The 19,910-nt window shown below is 31.8% G+C and overlaps 1 protein-coding gene across 3 annotated transcripts in view; it reads left to right on the top strand.

Moving 5' to 3' along the window:
- Positions 1-8,669: 8,669 nt before the first annotated feature.
- Positions 8,670-19,910, top strand: part of LOC118196695 (SEC14-like protein 2) — a 64,728-nt gene continuing 53,487 nt past the window's right edge. Inside the window, exons 1-2 of one of the 3 annotated variants that reach the window (XM_035368146.2) lie at positions 8,670-8,832; positions 13,075-13,151. The gene's annotated coding sequence lies outside the window, so the exon portion shown is untranslated. The remainder of the gene's footprint in view (positions 8,833-13,074; positions 13,152-19,910) is intronic. The other 2 variants (XM_035368144.2, XM_035368147.2) reach the window with 2 other exon arrangements.

Raw genomic sequence — 19,910 nt, 5'->3', positions numbered from 1 at the left:
AAGACAGCTCCTACGTTCCCCTCGATATCAAGAACAATCTGTATATATATCAAATACATCAACAGTTGAATCACTTTTATCAGAATCAGAACCAAGTCTATTAGAAGCATGTATTAAATGATTATTAAATTTTTCAAAATCATTCTTTGTAGTCAAATGATCTTCATGCATTTTCAGTTCCGTTCGTCCAGTTATAAATACAAATTTCTCTCAATAAAATTCATATGAAATTGAGAGAATTGGCAGCCCAGCCAACGCAAAGACATGCGACGGAGGACTTGGACACAACCCCTCTACCAATATGGTTAGTCGGTATAGCGCCACGTCCACCTTTATCTAGATAACCATACGTAGTCATTGTGCTAATACACTAATACATAAACATACATACAAATTTGGTACTTAATACAGTGGCGTTAAAGCTAATTAACGTTAGACACTAGATAATACATTGCCATGTTACAAAGTGTATGCAAAAGCATGGATACGGTAGCATATATACATAAAATCTGTACTCATATGTTGAGTACACTATGGTCCTTTGAACCATTATCATTAGATACACAAGACATGTACATACTGAAATAATAGGTGCGCAATGTTATGCTAGAATAAGTAATCAGTACGGTGAATTAAAAGTTAGACCCTATATTAGTAATGTCTGGTACAGTGTCTTGCTATAGCATTATTTCTGCTGTTTCCTAAGTACATTAACCAGTGTACGAAGATATTAAAACAAGTGTATTAGGTACACAGTAATCAGTGGGTACCCAAGCGTTAGGTAAGTGCTACTTTAACATACATTAACAATAGATACTTAATACAATGCTGAACAGATAATTGTTGCAAATAATTTTAGAGTGGGACCCTAGTCTGATTTTTGCGATGCGGTGCCGTGTTACAGGACAAAATGTGGAGATGCATAGTTACATTATCATACATACAGAACATAAATTAATATACATAAATACAGACATTTTGAGTACAGACACATTAGGTACATGATTATTTAGTGCGTAATAGATGTATATTAACTATACAGTGCCAAGATATGTGAGAGATCTAGTAAATACATGGATACAATTACATATAAACAAGGACATATAGACAAAAGTGTATATACGCTTATATATGGTACACAATATTCATTGGCGACATAAACATTTGGTACTTACTTCATATACTTACATAAACTCTAGATCCATAAAATAATGTTATAACTAGTAATGGGTGTTTATTAATTCCATAATAGGATACTAGGTTGATATTTTGCCTTACTGTACCACGTTACGTAGAAATATATGCGGGTGCATGGGTACAGCTTCCTATTTACAATGCTATACTGTGCTACCTATTTACAATACTTATATCATTCGATTTCATAATCAATAGGTAGTACATGGCACATTTATGGTACATTGTAAAGTGCCATTGAGGATAATTGATGCAATTAATTTTATAGTATTTTAAAAATAACGCATTTATACTCAGTTATAAGGTGCATAATTGTCATTGGGTACATATACATTAGGCGCATAATACATATACATATTCATATATTAGTTTCTTAATACAGTGCTACGGCAAGTAATTGGTGCTGTTATTTTTACATGTTACATGATGCTGTATGCGATTGGATGGATAAACTAATATATATACTAATATACATATACACAACTATTAGGCACATAATAATCACTAGATTCTCAGATATTAGGTGCATTGTATACATACACACACATATATATATATATATATATATAAACAGATGGGTCATAATACAGTGCTATAGAAAGTAATAAATGCAGTTAATTTTATAGTAAGATTCTAGTTGAACACTATGCAAAACGGCTTCATATTACACAATGTTAAATACTGACGCATGAATACAGTAATATTTCTACTTGTTAATATATATTTATATATAGAAAATTATACAAATATTAGGCGCATAATTAACATTGGATACATAATTATTAGGTGTATTACGCATATACGTACATAATACATAAGATACTTAGTACAGTGCTAGAACAATTCATTGGTGGTGTTAGTTTTAGTGTAAGATCCTAGTTTAAGGCTGTGCGGTACAGTGCCATGCAACAGGATGATATGAGCGGAGCCATGGATTCAGTTATATACATACTAAAACACGTATACACAATTATTAGTCACGCAGTAATCATTGGATTTATAAACATTATATACATGGTATACAGACGATACATAATACAATGCTATAGAAGCTAGTTGATGCAATGAATTTTTTATACAGACGATACATAATACAATGCTATAGAAGTTAGTTGATGCAATGAATTTTTTAGAATTAAGACTCTGGATTAACACTATGCGATAAAATGTCATGTTGCGTGATAATATATTCGGATGCATGGTTACATTATCCTATATACGAGGATATATACATAGTATTAGGCACATACTTAATGCATTGGGCTCACAAACTTAATGCACATAGTACCTTAGTGTCGTAAGCATTATGCATAAATATACTTAGACTGGAAGTACTTAATAAGGTGCTACAGCTAGCAATTGACGCTATTAATTTGATGATGCTTAATAATATTAATACAATAATACAGCAATGATTAATACAGTTAATGATCAATACAGTAACATTTATTCTAGAACATATATATACAGATACAAGGTGCATAATTAACAATGGGTATAGAATCATTGGGTGAATTATACATATACATAATAAAACATAACTATATGGTGATGGTACTTAAAATACATTTATGAACAGGTACAGATCGTCCTTATTTACATATTGCGGTACAGGTAATAAACAAAATTCTGTTGGTTGGCATAATGCAAAATGATTAAATAGTAGATTCTTGCTATATTACTAGGAGTGTTGGATACACCTTACGATAATTCACAGCTATTCTGTGGTGTTGGTAGTTGGTGCTAGACACTGAATTACTATTCGTCTATATGGCTGATTAAGTATGGCACAGGTCTGTGTCAAGGTCGGCCAGTTTATCCATTAAAACCCCTATTTTTCTAACCAAGAGACAGCAATACAAAAGCATAAAATTTAGTAGTCACGAACACATTGATGACAGAATGAGGGGGAGAATTGGCGGAAGGTTGAAGGTAGGCCCCAGTCACAAGCGTAGGTGGCTACAGAGATCACTTTACTTTCCGTCACATAACGCACAGTGCAGGTCAGCAGTTTTTTGGAAACAGTTTCAGGGCACTAGATCCGTATTGAAAAGACTAAAATAAGGTCGACCAAGATCCACAACGACGAATGAGGATCGTTATTTGGTACTTTCAAAGACAACTGCTACAGCTTCAAAGCTCTCACGTGGATCGTACGGTGGCACTTGGAACCGGAGTTTCATAGTCTACAGTTGCTGGAAGGCATCATAAAATAAGGATGTTTGCCTGAAGCTCCGCTGTTTACGCCCAGCTTACTGCAGCACACAAGAGAGCGAATTTAGCATGGTGTAGATAACACGCGCCTTGAATCAGACTTAAGTGAAGCATCATGCTTTTTACATAAAAGTACTGGACACTAATTCTCAGCGTACACGTTTTTGGAGACGTGGACCACGATATTATCAGGGTGAAGGATCATTACGGAGGTGTAATGGTGCTGGCAGACATTATGTTGGATTGCCGCATACCTCTGCATGTGTTTGACAAACGCTTCGTGACTGGCTCCGTGAGGAGATACGAAAAGGAGATTTGGAGCCCTATGTTCGACTTTTCAGAAGCACAGTTGGTCCAGGGTTTCTATTAATGGGCGACAACATTCGTCGACAACTGGTCGACAATTACCTGGAAAGTGAAGATATTTATCACATAGGTTGGTTGGTCAGACCTCCTGAGCTTAACCTAATAGAGTATGTCTGAGACGCTTTTTTAGGGCAATTTTATCTCGCCCTCCTTTTCCAAGCTACATTCCGGAGTTGAAAACTGCCTTGCTGCAGGAGTGGGATCGACTGCGACAGGGACTCCTCAACTGCCTCTCGTCGAGTATATTGTCACGCTATGCGACCTGTCTGGCTGTGAGAGAAGACCTTACCCCAGATTAAATTCATTTTCAGTTCGATATCACAACATAGGTTTTGGACATTCCTGCACTATGAGCTTTACTGATAATCATGAGTTCATAAAATGACTTTTGATATAAATGAATATTTATATTAATACCATTAAAATCTATCCAATAGTTTTTCAGAAATTCGATATAATGTACAAATTCTTTTAACTTTGCATACAAGTGTATCTTATCAAAGGATAACTGTTTTCAGCAACGATACTGCGTTTTAGTTTATTATTTTCATTATTTGAGACTAGAGACACTGGCAAGTACACATCCGTCTTCGTTATTAGATTTAATATACGAGAGACTTAAAATTCACAGTAATATTCTTGGATGAACTTCGTAACTAAATACATATGGTTAACATAAGGTGAACAAAATCTTCTTGTCAATCTCGAGCAACATTAAATTTGGCAATTTTCAATTCCCTGTCGGATCATATGCCCCATGCCAGCTGCTTATCAGTCTAAAGGTCAAAGGTAATTGATTATTTAGGCCAAAAGCGAAATATATTCCTACTGGTCATTAAATGTTTTACATGGATACTGTTTTATTTTTAAATAAAATTGTAGCGTTAATTATTGTTTCCCTAAGCTCCATTTTCCGTTCAATGCTTTTTTTCCTTTCTTCCCAAAATTCTTAATGTTCCCTTGCTCAATTTCTAAATTGCAACCACTATAAATGATAGAATATATTCTTTCGCGGGCCTTCTGTTATATCCAATGTTGTGAGTTTAGGTTCACCAAAGCACAAGCGTCATCTTTAAAACAAAATCCCAAAGTCAGTAAACTCACAAGATTATGTTTTCCCCGAAATTCCAGTTCACTGACATTACTTGCCCTAGAGAAGTGGCAGTAATGAGGACGTGTGTTTTTGTGTTTATGATTACATTTAATTACTCAAGCAAGTAGTTGCTTTAGAACAGATTATGAGCCATTGACGTCACATTCGAAAGATTCCTTGTTGGGAAGAGCAACGAGAAATTCTATTCATTACAATGGTTTCAAAGCTTAGTCAAGTTTTAAAGACGAGAAGGTTTCTTCTTTATATGTCCATTTCAAAATGTCCCAGCATTTTGAGACATACTACAAGCCTTTTGTGCTATACAATACCTCAATCTAGTAATTGCATAATGCGGCCAGTTTTTAAATAAAAACCCGTAGAACCAGACATTCTACGGGAATATTCCAGTATGTCAGTGCACTGTCGTTCTTCAGGATATATCTTAGAAAATTCAACATTAAAGAAAAAAAGTTTATTTAAAAAAATCTAAGGATATTTATAGAATCTGTAGCAACTATGTTCACGAAATCTAGGAATATTTACAGAATGTTGTTAATTGCTATGGATTTTGTTACTGTCGCTCCGTAAAATCACCTATTTAGGGCACAATGTTTTTAATAATCAAATATAGTGCTTTATAGATATGCAGTTTAATGAACTCTAGAGGTTCACAGAAAAACTGGTATCTGAAAGAATTGCTGAATTTCTATTCTAGACATGAAAATTAATTAAAAATTTGAAGAACTTCTAGTGCATGGTTTTAAATATTACCCCATAACACTTGAAGGAAAGACTAATTTCTTAAACAAAATATTTTGAGGAAGACCAGTTGTCTGACAGCAAGTTATTCAACGAAAAACCAAGTTATTTACGTTTTTATAAAGATGAAACAATAGCCGAAAAATTTAGCATTTGCCCGAGAACAAACTGAACTTGAACAAAACTGTTTCTTTCATAATCAAATACGCGTGTTCTCTCAAAATCTGTAACATACATAATTGAATAGCTTAGTGGAAACACTTGCAGCAATACAGTGTACAATTCAATAAAAAATGTAGTAAATATGGTGAAAGCTTTTCTGGAGACCCTCTCTGAGACTAGATAGAATTTTTGAGAACATAAGTAAAAAATGATGCTAAACATCACTAATTGTCATATTTTGTACAGAAATCGATAGGAATCGTGAGATCTATCCAATCAAATTCTGTTTGTATGGTTTCATTGTAACGAATGCAAAATGATAAAAAAAAAACCACTTAAGGAGTTAATTCCTTGAAATAGTAATAAGATCATGTTTCAAACAAAGTCTGCTTTATGGTTACTCCCTTCCAGTCATCAAAATATTCTAAAATGTCTAGCTTCTAAAATGTCTGTTCGCTTTACTTTTGGGTTAGGTATTTATTTTATTATGAAAACAAGTAACCTTGCTCTTCAGTCATGCGAATGCATGGCATTCAAACTCCAGCTGGTAATTCTCAGAGCTTTATTGGATTATATAATAAGAGAAATAAAAAATACTTCTTTGTTTAATTTGATTGAAGAATGTATTTTGCAATAATTTGTGGAAATAAAAATGCTTTATTTAACCGTATAATCTTTGTTGAAATCATATGTAATTTTACCTAATTCACTACCGTAATAACATATTCGGCTTACAGAGAGAAAGATGATCAATTGATAATATTGGGTCGTTTAATAATTTTGGATGATCTAACCTTCTAATGATTTTTCAAATCAAAATTTTGTTCACTGTTTAATTTTATTGTGAATTATTTCATATCAAGGGACTCTTAAAGACTGATATTTTTCCTAAAGGGATCAATTTTCTGAATTACGATAATAAATCTGATGTAGTAAAATAATCTTTCTGAGTTATGATTAAAAATAATCACACAGAACTGGTAGAATAAGCTATGATAAGAAACTACTTTTATGCATGGTCATGTGCATAAAAAGCATATGCATATAAATCCTCAGATACATATAAAGTAATCATATGCATATAAATTTTATGCATATATTTAAGCAAAAGGGCAATTTCGGGTATTGAGCATATGAAAGTTGATTTGGGGGTCAAGACAGATTTAAGAGTACACGTTTGAAGTTTTATATCTATATATCTAACAGGAAACAACCTGTACTACATTTGCCACTAGAAAAAGCATCCCCAAAGTATTGTAATTATAATTTTTAGAATTTTTAAGCTTTTTTAAGCATTTTAGTCCAAAGGGGCTTTGTCCCTGAAGGACTATTATTTTCGTTTTGCGATTTTGCATTGGCTCACTATAAATGTGCGTTTTAATTTTCAAACTGTTGCCACGAAATGTTAGAGTCCTGCACTATACTTGAAGAAATTAAATAATGAAAAATCTGCATAAATGTGTGTACATTTCTCGCATTGGGATAAAACAACGGTACATAGTGCTATCGAATTTTGAATGACGTAATCCTAGTGCGAATCTAGTGACGTAACAGTGCGAAAAATGTAATATTGAATAAATAAAGGTAACAGAAAAAATGTTAAAAAAACGCCCTCTTGGACGTAATTTAAAATCTGAAACCTTACAGATTTTTTTTATTATATTTTTCTTTATTTTTTTACACAAATTGTAAATTTTAATTTTCGCATAGTTTTCAAATTAAATGTGATGTTCTAATAATAATTTCAAATATATATATCTAGCACACATTTAATTATTAGCTAACTTTGAACTAAACAGATCAAAAAAATTAAAATCTGCATCATAAAGTAAAGCTCCTCGAGATCCTAAGTTCAAGTACCAGTACCGTTAAGCTGAATGATTTTTTACAGAATGCTTATTATGAATTGAAAGTGCTGAAAATTTATCTTGAATATTGATAGCTAAATTCTGTTATTCAAGAATTGAATGTTTCTGAATTAATCATTTATTAAGTAATTCTATTGAATGATTGTTATTCTCAAATTTTATAGAGAAAAGTTCATATAGTAGTTATTGTTGAATATAAAAAATACTCAAGTTGCTATTTAAATCGTTTAATTATATTCTTTTGGATTCTCTTCTTATGCTAAAACAGGAAGTGTAAGAATGGTCAATAGAAAGTGTATCTTGATCTTTGCAAACAGGTTTATGAAGCATAATTGCTCGACTACTATTTTAAAATCCAACCTTCACCCATTGGGTCATAGAATGAGGTTAGTTGACCCTAATTGCACCGAACAAGAGTAAGAAACAGATTTTTGCTCTGCATTCACATAACAGAATAAGAATGAATGTTTTTGAATGAAAACAACTAAGAATATTGCAATGGAAATCCTTTCACAAATTAAAAATGTATAAAATAGTAGTGAGTTCTTGCCATTAATTTTACGTCTTTTTATCAATCAAAAATATTTCGACATAAATTGAATTCGTAAGCACTAATAGTTATGATTTCAGTAACCTAATTTCAGTTAACAGATCGGAAAATAAAAACTTTTAGAACGATTTGACACTATAGCAGAAAATTTTAAGTAATGCCACTGATTTTACAGAAAAGAATACAAAAATGATTCAAGAAAATAAGGATTTGAGCTAAGAAATTATTATTATTCAAAATATATCTCAAAATTAAATATTGCTTCTGCGTTTTGCGTTAAAGTTCAAATAAATACAGTTTTAATTAGTTACAACATATGTAGCTTACAGGTAAAAGTGAAATTTTTGAAAAATATGAAGGGCCGTGAAAATTCGAGGAACTAGCTACTCGCGTCACAGGTAAGATTGTGCAACGGAAGGTTATAAACATGTGGTTAGCCTTGTTTAGAAGAAGAAAACGAGGCACTTCTGTGTATGTTGAGCACAATTAAAGCTAAAATGATGATAGTAGCAAACACGTCTGTGCTCTTGGAATGATTCGTTGTGGTTGTTTTAATGGTACTCAAAATTTTTAAAATCATTGTGCTTTTGTAAAGACTTTTATAAACAAGGCGTTTTTCGCACCGGGTAAGCTAAAAGTGGAATTTTGTTATTTTCAGTGAATAAATGTTATTTAAATTAAATAAAAGCAATATCTTTAAGTGATCGGTTTTTATAATTATAATTAACGTTTTTTCAGTTTTAATACATCTATGCAAAATGTTTAGCTAAAAACTAAATTTTAACTATCATGATATGGTACCCAGTTACTCAGCATCTCACTTTATCAAATGGTTTATTTTTCTTTTTATTTGGAATAGATAAAATACATCTACGTTGATCATGTATAGTAACAATATTGAGCGAATTTACTTCTTTCAATCAGCAACTATTTATATATTTGAAACATTCTCTAAACACAGTATATTACTCATTAACGCATAGCTGTTGCGTACAAAATTTCATTATGAAAATTAAAAGCTAAAATTTTTGAATATGATATATGCTTTTTTTTAAAACAAAATCTTCAGTTAGTAGAGTAAAAGTTTATACAACTTTATTCTGAAGTTATTTTTCCAAAGTCACTTTTCTATGAACAATTATGTCGATTTTATAAGCGTTTTATTGCTGTTGCAAATTTTTCCTCAGAAAAAAAAAATTTAATTTAATTATATCTGCATGCTTTTTGCTGAAACTAAGTTTATTGAAAAGAAATATATGATACGATATAAAATGACGGAAAAATTAGATTTTTTCTAGTGTGCTTTGCGGTAATCAACTAAATCAAAAGAACTTCGAATTTTATTATATTAATTTTTTTTCTCTCAGTAACGGTTTTGTAAATCTTATTCGTATTATTTTTAATGCTACCAAATTTATGAAATTTTTCTGAAAATTTTATTTTGTAAGGCTATCTGCATGAGCATTTTTGTGGTTTGGGCCATATTTAGAATTACTACGAGTCAAGTTAACCTAGAAATTTCGCCAAGAAGGCATTTTCCCCCTTAGATGGGTTATTGTCATAACCAATTAAAAAAGCAAGTATATAGGTATAATTTATAAAATAATAATCTCGTCACAAGTGATGTACCTTCTGTGATGTGTGATACTTCTATCATATTGAAAGAAAAATTTGGGAAAACATAATTTTATTGTTGACAGTCCAGGAAGTTGTATTTCTTTTCGCTCTCTTTAGGCAGAGTCTCAGTATATTTATTTTTATTTCACTGCCGAATCTTTAGATTCAACGTATTAGCACTTGAAAAATCACACACTAATCAGCACATCAGCGTTATGCAAAATATGAAAATTAACTTTACAAATTATGAACCTGGACTATTAATTAGTCCCAGTTCATAAGAGTGGTTTAGTGCTATGATTAAGTAACCATTCATTTTAATATAGATTCATGGTTAATATAAAAATTTAAAAGTTCTTTATTTAATAGTACTCGAAGGCAATCCGCCCAAGAGGATGGATGCCTTCGTGAAGGACGTCTTAAGATAAACTATTTCGTATACACGTTACACACGTGAAAAACACGAAAACGTCATGCAGCCAGGCCGGTTCGCTTCCAACAGAAATACGCGGGAATTTACGGCTCGGCCGCTGGTGGACTTAAAGAACAAATCTTACGAACATAAATATTTTAGCTGAACTTTAAATTAAAAATTATTTTATTAACCTTTTGTTATTAATGTTTCAAGTATTAGTTAACTATTTTCACGAAAACAATTCTTAAACTCAGTTTCTGGAGACTTACCAATGGCCAAATGGTAAAGTCTATTAACACTAGTAGTTCGACACGGACCCAAATCAAGGCGAACGAACTGGTTGCATGAGAGTTTTCATGATTTTCTCCATGTGTAATGTGGACACCAACCAATTTCTCTTAGAAAGTCCATTACGAAATTATCCCTCCCTATTGCTAGAAAGCTCTCGTATTACTTTGCCTAAATCGCCAAACCTAACTAATTTTCCGGATTAGTGGTTGTTGATTGTTTAAATCTTTAGTGGTAAAGAACATATTTTGATTAAATAAGTGATAGTATTGAATGTCAAGGGCACTCTCAGCAAGTTATTATATTAAAATGTACTTTCACTAATCAGTACTTTTTGATTTTATATAATATAAATTAATTAATAACATAAAATAATTGATACTTGTTATGCCAACGGGTTTCTCTTCATTAGTCTTAATGCAGAGCTTAATTTTATTTTCCGAAAATATTTCTATTGATAAATTACACGCTTTAGGAAAGCGTTTTTTTTTTAAAATGCCAAGAATACATCATTTCATTTTTTAAAAATAAACTATTAGAAATTGCATTTTTTTCAGATTACAGCCATAATTATATAAATATTAATGTGTTATAAATTATTCTTTCGAAACATTTTTCGAAAGTAACATATTTCTATTCGAGTTAAAAACAGCTGAAATGAAAAATTTATGGCTAATCTTTGGAATATGGTAACAGGTGGTTTGGCGACATTTTGGTAAGGCGATAAAGGTTACTAGCTAGGACTTTAGCAGTGTACATGGATAAAGTCAAGAGTGTGCGCAATGCCATTTTTGTGCAATTCTGGGATGTTTTTTTTAAGTGAAAATAGGTTGACGTGTACATGGATGATACCGTGTATGTGCACTTCTTAAAAACGCGACAAGCAGTGGGCGATTCTGCACTTTCTCCCAATTTCGCACCTAATCTTCGTCATGATTAAGCACTTTTGTTCCATAAAAGTTCTAGCATAAGCGTAATTCGGCTAGCAGATTGTTGGAAAAAAATGTTGAGTGTAAAAAAAAAAAAAAAAAAAGCCTTTACTTTGTGAAAACAAAATGGCGTCCAGAAATAAAACTAGCAGGTTGCTGTAGCAGCGTCGGTCGCCAAATATTCGCCAAAAAATCGCCAAGTTGCCATAATCCAAAGATTAACCCTGATACTTTTTATTACAAAAGAGCAGTACGCCAGTTTCACAATATGTTAGAAATGTGTTTATGCATAACTGTCCCATCATCGATATCCTTACTCAAAATGAACCCTCAATCTGTTTCTTTTAACAGAAATTTGATTCTTCAGATTCTCCAATAACGATATATTTCATGCTTAAGTTTACTGGGAACTTTTTATGCATTTTGAATAAACCTGCGTTTTATTTCTTCATCAGTTTTCTTTCTAAGTAAAATTATACATAGAATTAGCTAATACAAAGCAATAAATATTACTAACCTAAGATTTAAAATTTTGGTACTTTTCGCTTAACAGGCCGTCCGTCGTAATTGTGCATCGAAGTATCAAAGTTTTCGTTTCTTTCTTCGAGTAGCCATGCAAAGACGTTATTAGAAATAAGCCGTGAAGTAACAATGAGTTCAATAATTTTCCCTTAGATATTTTCAGTTGCCTTCTTTGTTAAAGAACTGATTAAAAAAAGAAAGAAAAAAGAAATCAAAATATATTAAATTATGCGAAAAACGATTGTATGAAACTTACACCAAAACGGTTCTACAAAGAAAGAGCGGATGTCTAGTTTGAAAATGCGCTATGTCTTCTTTCCTGTGATAATTATTTGGTTTATTTAGTATTTCTCGGGTCAACAGCTTGTGTTATCAGGATCCTGTCAAATACAATTGTGCGATCTTATTTCTGAATTTGTCTATTGACTTATTTTGGATTTATGAAATAGCTATTCTTTTCAAACGAAGCTGTAGTATGGCTAGGGTCGTCATTTCCATCTGAAATTAGATTCTGCGCCAACATAGTCGTTTAGGGGCTCCTGTTAAAAGATACCAAAATTTTAATAAATCTTATTATTTTAATTGAAATTTCTTAAATTTAAAATTAAGATATAATGAAAATAAATACTCATAAAACAGAATCTTTTCTTTAGTCGCGTTTATACATTACAAATCAGCTGCGAAAGAATGTGTTTCGAATTTTTAATCCTTAGTTGCGGTAGTTTGATGTCAGAAAACGCGACGAGTTCCTAATTTCTAAAACTTTCATGTTAATCATGAATTTATCTGTTCTTATTTAAATACATAACCCATATTTTTGGGCTACTAAAGTTACTGTGCATTCATATTTAAAGTGAAAAACTACATTTTAAATACTAAGCCAATGTTATCACCGAATGTTCGTAAAATTGATAAAATATCCGTATTTGAGATATATACTTGAGAGTTTTGTGAGGGATGAAGTTCAAAATGAGTTAAATAATTACTATTCTGCTATTATATTTGTGTATGTTTCATTAAACTAGATATAAAATTTATATTCATCTCAGTTAGAATATTTGTTCCACTCATAAAATAAATGTAATTTGATGTTCCAGCTGGTGAAACATCCAAATTTTTTAACTCAGAGTGAAAACAATGAAAGCGAAACAATCTTGTAAGCGAAGCGAAACCGGTAATAATGTTTCCTTATTTGTATTCAATAGTAAACTTCATGTGAAACTTTGCTCCAACAGCGGTATAAGACGGCTGTGAACACTGGCTATTCAACTCCGGTGTATGATTACTGACAAAAGGCCTGATTGTATGAGTGCTGATATTTCTCGTGCGTAATTCAAATACGAGAGACTTGAACTAAAACTTTTTAAGGAAGAAATTAAATTTTACTGTATAATGGGAAAGGATAAGAAGTTCCGAAACTATTAAAGAAGTTCAGCAAATTTTTATAGTTTTACTTATAAAGATGAAAGGTACTGTTCTCTTATCGGGACCGGATTAAGAAACGTATGAAGGTGTGTTTGTACGTATGTGCATATATGTGTATATGTATACACACACATATTCATTAGTACCTACATATATCAATGCATACATACATACATTTCTGAACCTGGTCTTGATAGCAGAACAGTAACAGATCAAATAAGTCCATTAAAATTCAGTTTTAATGGACTTATTAATTTAATGGACCAAACATTATTTAATGGACCAAACATTAAAGTTCAGTTTAGAAATAAATTTATATTACTGTACAAGCAACGTAAAAGCATATTTTTGTAAGAATTAGAAAATAGGGTAACAATAGGCTCATAGACATTTTTTGCTATAAATGAGCAAAACACTTCTAGGTATCGATATTGTTTACACCTATAGAAACAGGTACTGGTTAACTGTATTTTCTTCTGTTCTCATAACAACTAAAATTCCAACACATAGGCATTTTCCCATTCTACAATAACAGTAGGAAAAGAATTGAAAGTTTTATAGGTTTATTCGAAATTCAAATTTATTACCTTTCCTGAAAGGATTCACCATCAGCCGAGCGGTTAAATCGCTGAGCATTGGTTGTTCGACTTGGGTTCAAATCCCGGCGAAGGGGCTCACTATACGAGCATTTTCATGGTTTTTCTTATTTGTAATGTAGATACGAGTCACTTTTCCTCATAAATGCTTTCCGCAAAGACATTCGTCCTGTTAGATAGATAGCCCTCGTGAGCTTTGCCATAACCAAACAAATCATCCTTCCTTTTTCACTAATTCTTCTGAGCAGAATTAAAATTTTATTTTCATTCATAAAATCTTACTCAGTCCAATGATAGTTTTCTTTCTAGTATGCGGAAGGAATTACAAGTTCTTCATACATGGCAGTCGTTGGGTGTTTCAAGACCTCTGTAAACGTTTGAAAGATACGAAGTTTTAATTCACAATTAAATTAGAAGTACAAGAAACTATTATCTGAAGCAATAAAAAGTGACAAAATTTTTAAAGTGTTGATTCTTATGTAGAAAATAACTAGCACAAAATGAATAAATATGTCTTCAAATATTTCCTATTTCTTTACCATTCCTTTACAATTTTATAAATCTTTTTTCATTAGAAAAATAAAATTTTCTCAGTATGCAAAAATATCAATTTTTTTATTTTGTTTTCTTTTAGAACATTTTATCATCTAAAATATACTTTCAGCATTTTATAGCATGAGAAAGCAGTAATTGTATTATTTCTTGATTCATTGTTTTATAATGAATTCAATTGTTGTCAATTGTATTGCCACAGAGAAGTCAGAAGATACATAGGGACATTATTCTGGCTGTGACGATCCACCATTTTATGTGTATCCTTCAATTTTTATTTAAATAAATTCAAAATATTCGCTGAAGAAATAATTAAAATTATTCTTTAAGATAAGATTATAAGAGGTACGAAATATCTTTAAAAATATACTTAATTAAATCCATACCTGTTGTGCTATTTGTACTTGATGTATCTAAAGAGAATTTTTGTTGTACCAATCTTCTTAAAGACCGTAATAACGCATGTATTTAGTTCTTATACTTAAGGAACAAGAGAGTAATTTTCCATAATTCTAGAGTTAGGAAACGTCCCTTTAAAAATATATCTCAAATTTTTATTCTACTGTATATAAGTTATACTAATTTTTACAGTTTGACAGTAAATAATGAAGAACAATCTTTCAAATAACTGATTAACTGATTAAAAACGAGTTACATAATTTCTATATAGATGGCAAAGTGGAGATTCAAGGAATACGTTTCGAAGTAAATTCATAAAGCAGGCAAACAAATTTGCTATTGAAATTATCGAAAACAGTTGACTGATTGCTATCCCGAATGTGTGATATTTCATTGCCTTAGAATCTTCTATCAGTAAGACATCATCGAAGCAAATTTATGATCAACAAAACACGTTCTTAAAGCCAAAAATTTCCAGGTTCTTTATTAAATCATGAACACTGTACAAAAGAAATGTCGAAGGTTGGAATTTCTTGTTCGGCATTTCGAAACAGTGTAAAAGGTCATTTACTCCAAAGAAAAAAAGCACATTGACCTTTAACTGATAAGGTGAAAATTCTCTGCTCAACTAGCATGATCATTTCTTCAGAACCCGTAAGTAAAATTGCACATTTTATGATAATTTTTTTTATAAAACTGTTTTCTTGCGAATAATTTCAGTTTATTTTAAAACATGATGGTATACGTTGTGCTGGAAAAATTACGATTTCCTTTCGCTGAATATCTGGTTCGGTTGTTTATATATTTAATTTAATATGCAAAATTCATAAGTATTAAGATTGGGGATTTTTCATGAAGACTGTTCAAGTATTTAGATTATAAAAAAGCACATAAGGGCTATTTACCTAAGGCAAGAATACCTTTGTAGAGAACTTTTTAAAGGAAATTGGTTTGCATCCACATTACACATAGGAAAAATTACGAAAACTCCGAAGTAGCCAGACCGTTTGCCGAAACTGTCTTTCTAAAGGAAGCTGGTTCTCCGCCGCTAAGGGACAATAACTATCTTGATAGAAAACCTTTGCAATGAGAATTTTTTATTTTTATATGGTGCTCGTAGATAAAAATACAAGTTAGTAAAATAGCAACTCTACTTTAATTGCTTGAAAGCGGAAAGTTCAGCAAAAGAATTTTAGAATTCTGCTACAGAAATTAAAATTTCATTTTTACAAATTTCTCTTATTCACAGCTACTGATAGAGTTTTCAAAGTAATCTCTATCTTATTTCTGGAAGCTCTCTAAACGGACATGCATATATGAGTGCAGCTTGAAGAGACAATGTTTTAGTCAATTTACCTGCACATGTAATTCGTAATTTTATTTCTTTAATTCCTCAATCCTAGTAAGTTTTCAATCAATAGTAAGTTTTCTTATAAAAGAAATCTGTGTTAATATGTCCAGTAACCACCTATGTTTACACACTATTTAATTAGAACAATGTTGTTGTTATGTGCGATCCAGATGTCTTAAAGCAGACATTCACCTTTTTTTTTTTTTTCCTATGTAGTGACTCTGAACATTTAATTCTTCGCAATAGGTACCTTCATCAAAATGTGCTGAAGTGAGCAGAAGGGAAAAAAAATATTAAAACAATTTTAATAGCGACGTTTGTTTTCTGTGAATGTTTACAAATATATGATTATAGGTACTAAAGTTTTTAATACAATTTAATAAAAAAATCTGATGTGTACACCACATGACTTCCTTGTGCGAAATATTAATTTATACGAATTTTTTCTTGCATTTCATTTAAACAAATTGGTTTGAATTAAATCTTCTTTGTCGATAGCGCATAAACCACAATAGAATAAATGCACTCTTTAAAATTCACTATATTTGTTTATAGCGCTAGGTTCACTTAACAGCGTTATATTTCTTTGATATTATAACTCAGAATGCACAAATCTATATCATTTGAAGAATTATCTAATCGTTGCCACATGTTCTATTCAAATACTCTAATATATCTAGAACGCTGTATAAAAGAAAGTAAGCAAATAAAACAAAAAAGAAACAGTTTTTCACAGACGATTGAGTATTTCTAATTCAATTCATTCAGTTCTCACTTCGCGACAAGGCAAAAATACATAAAAACTCAAAATATCTGTATTAAAAATTACGAAGTAAATTTTAAACACTTATTTCCTTGAAAGAAATTCCAGAAAGGAATAAGCACGATTTAATTCGCAATAATAAATGATGGCGTCATGTCTGTTGTTGCCAAGTTTAGTCTCTCTTTATTGGCAACAAATCTACTAATCTGCTGCTTCAAATGTAAACAAATATGTCCGCCACGTTATTTAAAACATAAGGCTTAGCCGCACTTAAACAGCTTTTAAATTGTACATAATTGTACAAATATTGCTTGCAGATATACTAAAGGTATTAAAACCTTAACCGGAAGATAAGAACAACATAACTCAATCATTTTTAAAGCAAAAAATGCACAATTTACAAACATATAAGAGTAAAGAAACTGAGATCACTGAGCTGAGTAACATAGTGGATATATATATATAAATATATTTATATACGTTTGGTGCGGCCGATTGCAACCAAAATACGAGGTGCACATTTACATGTTATAGCAGTACTATATACAAAGTCCACCAGCGGCCGAGCGGTAACGTCGATGAACAGTGGTAGTTCGGTCCGAGTTTCGAATCCCGCGAACGGGCTGGCTGCATGGGTTTTTTTGTGGTCCAATTTCCAATTGCTTTCGCTCGCACTTGGTTTCAACTACACAGAGGTATTACCAAAAGTTCAGCGTTGCCAAAGGCCAATCACGGTAGTAAAATAAGAGATGTACTTTAGGTACATCTGTCACCCGGAAGCGTAAAAACTTTCAGAACTTGGGACTGGCATTCCTGGTCGTGGTGGCAAAAGTTGCATTCAAAAAATAACAAAAGTCGTAATTATAAAACATAGAAAAAAGCTGGAAATTATTTACATAAATACAACTACCAAGACGGGCTGTGATGTATGGTGCGGGGTCTTTTGACCACATATTCAACAGTAGGGTCATAGCCGCACAGGCTTCTAATAGAAGCGTGTTTTTGTGGTTTTTCCCATGTGTAACATATATATGAGTCAGTATCCCTTAGAAAGACCTCCACGAAGGCATCACTCCCTTAAGGCAGATAGCCTTCGAGTGCTTTGTCGTAATCTTATAAACCAAACCTATATACAAAATTTCAACATTCAGAGGCTACTCGTTTATGAGCCACGTACGTACGTACATACGTTCGTACAAACGCCACAAAAAATTCTCTTTAGAATTCATTTTAAAACATTTTTATAATTTTTTTGAAGGAAAAAAGTCTTTTGTTCAGATGTTACGCATAAACATCGTTAAATTGCATTCGATAGAGGTCAAAATGGATATTTTCGTTGAAATATGCTACCTGAAACATTTCGCGATTATAATACTTCCTTTTTACTTCGTACAAGGAAGTAAAAAGGAAGTATTATAATCGCGAATCGTATAAAAAAAGTATTATAATCGCGTATATTTTTACTTCGTACAAGGAAGTAAAAAGATAATTAATTTTCCCTGTAAATAATATATGCAAATATTGAGATTTCAAGAAAATAAACAGTTTGAGCCTTGGAACTGCTCTTTTATTTTGTTTTCATATGTAGTCAGAAATGGCCTGAACTGCTTTTTATCTGGAAACTCTTAAGTACGATAGATTGCAAAATTGCCAAATAAAACACTGCTTTTTGACATAAAAACACACATTACGAAATATGTACATACAAATAACATTAGTTCTTTATCAGTGTTTGAAATTTCATTTAATAGTTCACGCCATAGTTCAAAGACACAAATTATATTCTTGAAGCGGTTTTAAAAGGGCACGGTAATCTGTAATTCTAAAGTTCACAGCATGATAATGGCATATCAGCAGCGCCACTTGAATAACGCAGTTTTGCTCCTTCCGGAAACGACGTATAATTCAGAAGAAATTTTCTTTTCATCCTGAAATATATTTTTAGCGAATTTGCTTTAAGTTTTGACTTTTATTTATTAAATTAATTTTTTTAGTACAGAATAAGAATAATACTTGTTTTAAGTAAATTATCTTATATTGCAGTCTTTTAAGAAAACAAGACGGTCTTTTAGTTGATAACAATGTTTAAAGGAAGAAAAAAAATTTTTTTAAATAAAATTTGGTAACTGCTGAATTAAATTTCAGAAGGCAATTTTATTTACTGCTTTTACAAATCAGTAGCCATCTGAATTCAGTAGTTTATTTAACTGCTAACATTTAATGCTGAAATGAAAACTATTGTGTTACACACCAGAGCCGAGCAGATGAGATCGCTAAACACTGCTTGTTCGTCTCCCTTGAAAATCTAGCTAAATGGACTAGCTGCATAAATTTGATTGATTTTCCTCCGTATCTCGTGAATAAAAAGCCAATTTCTGTTAAAATATCTTCCACGTATCTACCTAATGGAAGGCATCCTTTCTGTTAGACAGATAGCCTTCAATGCAGCAGCGACAAGGCGGTAAAGCCGCTGAACAGTCTAGCAGCGAAAGGGCTGTAAAGCTATTGAACACTAATAGCTCTACCTGGGTTCGCATCTTCGCGAAAAGGATAGTTATGTGAGTAGTTTTTATAGTTTCCCCCATGTCCCATTTGAATCCGAGTTAAATCCCCTTAAAATTTTCTCCACAAAGGTTTCCTTCTCTTTCGGCAGATAACCTCTCCTACTTTTATATATTTCAGTATCTACATTCTATTTATTTCGTCTTTTCTGTACCTCTTATCCCTTAGATACTCTTCTACGAAGACATTCCTCCCCTTAAACAGGTAGCTGTAGCGAGCTTTGGCATAACCTAATAAATCTTGTAATACTGTATCTATACAGAATGAGTGGAAAGAACCTTTCTT

Source organism: Stegodyphus dumicola, chromosome 2, assembly GCF_044657685.1.
Source record: "Stegodyphus dumicola isolate Sdum_Otavi_A_Nest chromosome 2, ASM4465768v1".
Classification (NCBI taxonomy): domain Eukaryota; kingdom Metazoa; phylum Arthropoda; class Arachnida; order Araneae; family Eresidae; genus Stegodyphus; species Stegodyphus dumicola.
The sequence above is the reverse complement of the archived record's forward strand: the minus strand, read 5'-3'. Positions and strand labels throughout refer to the sequence as shown.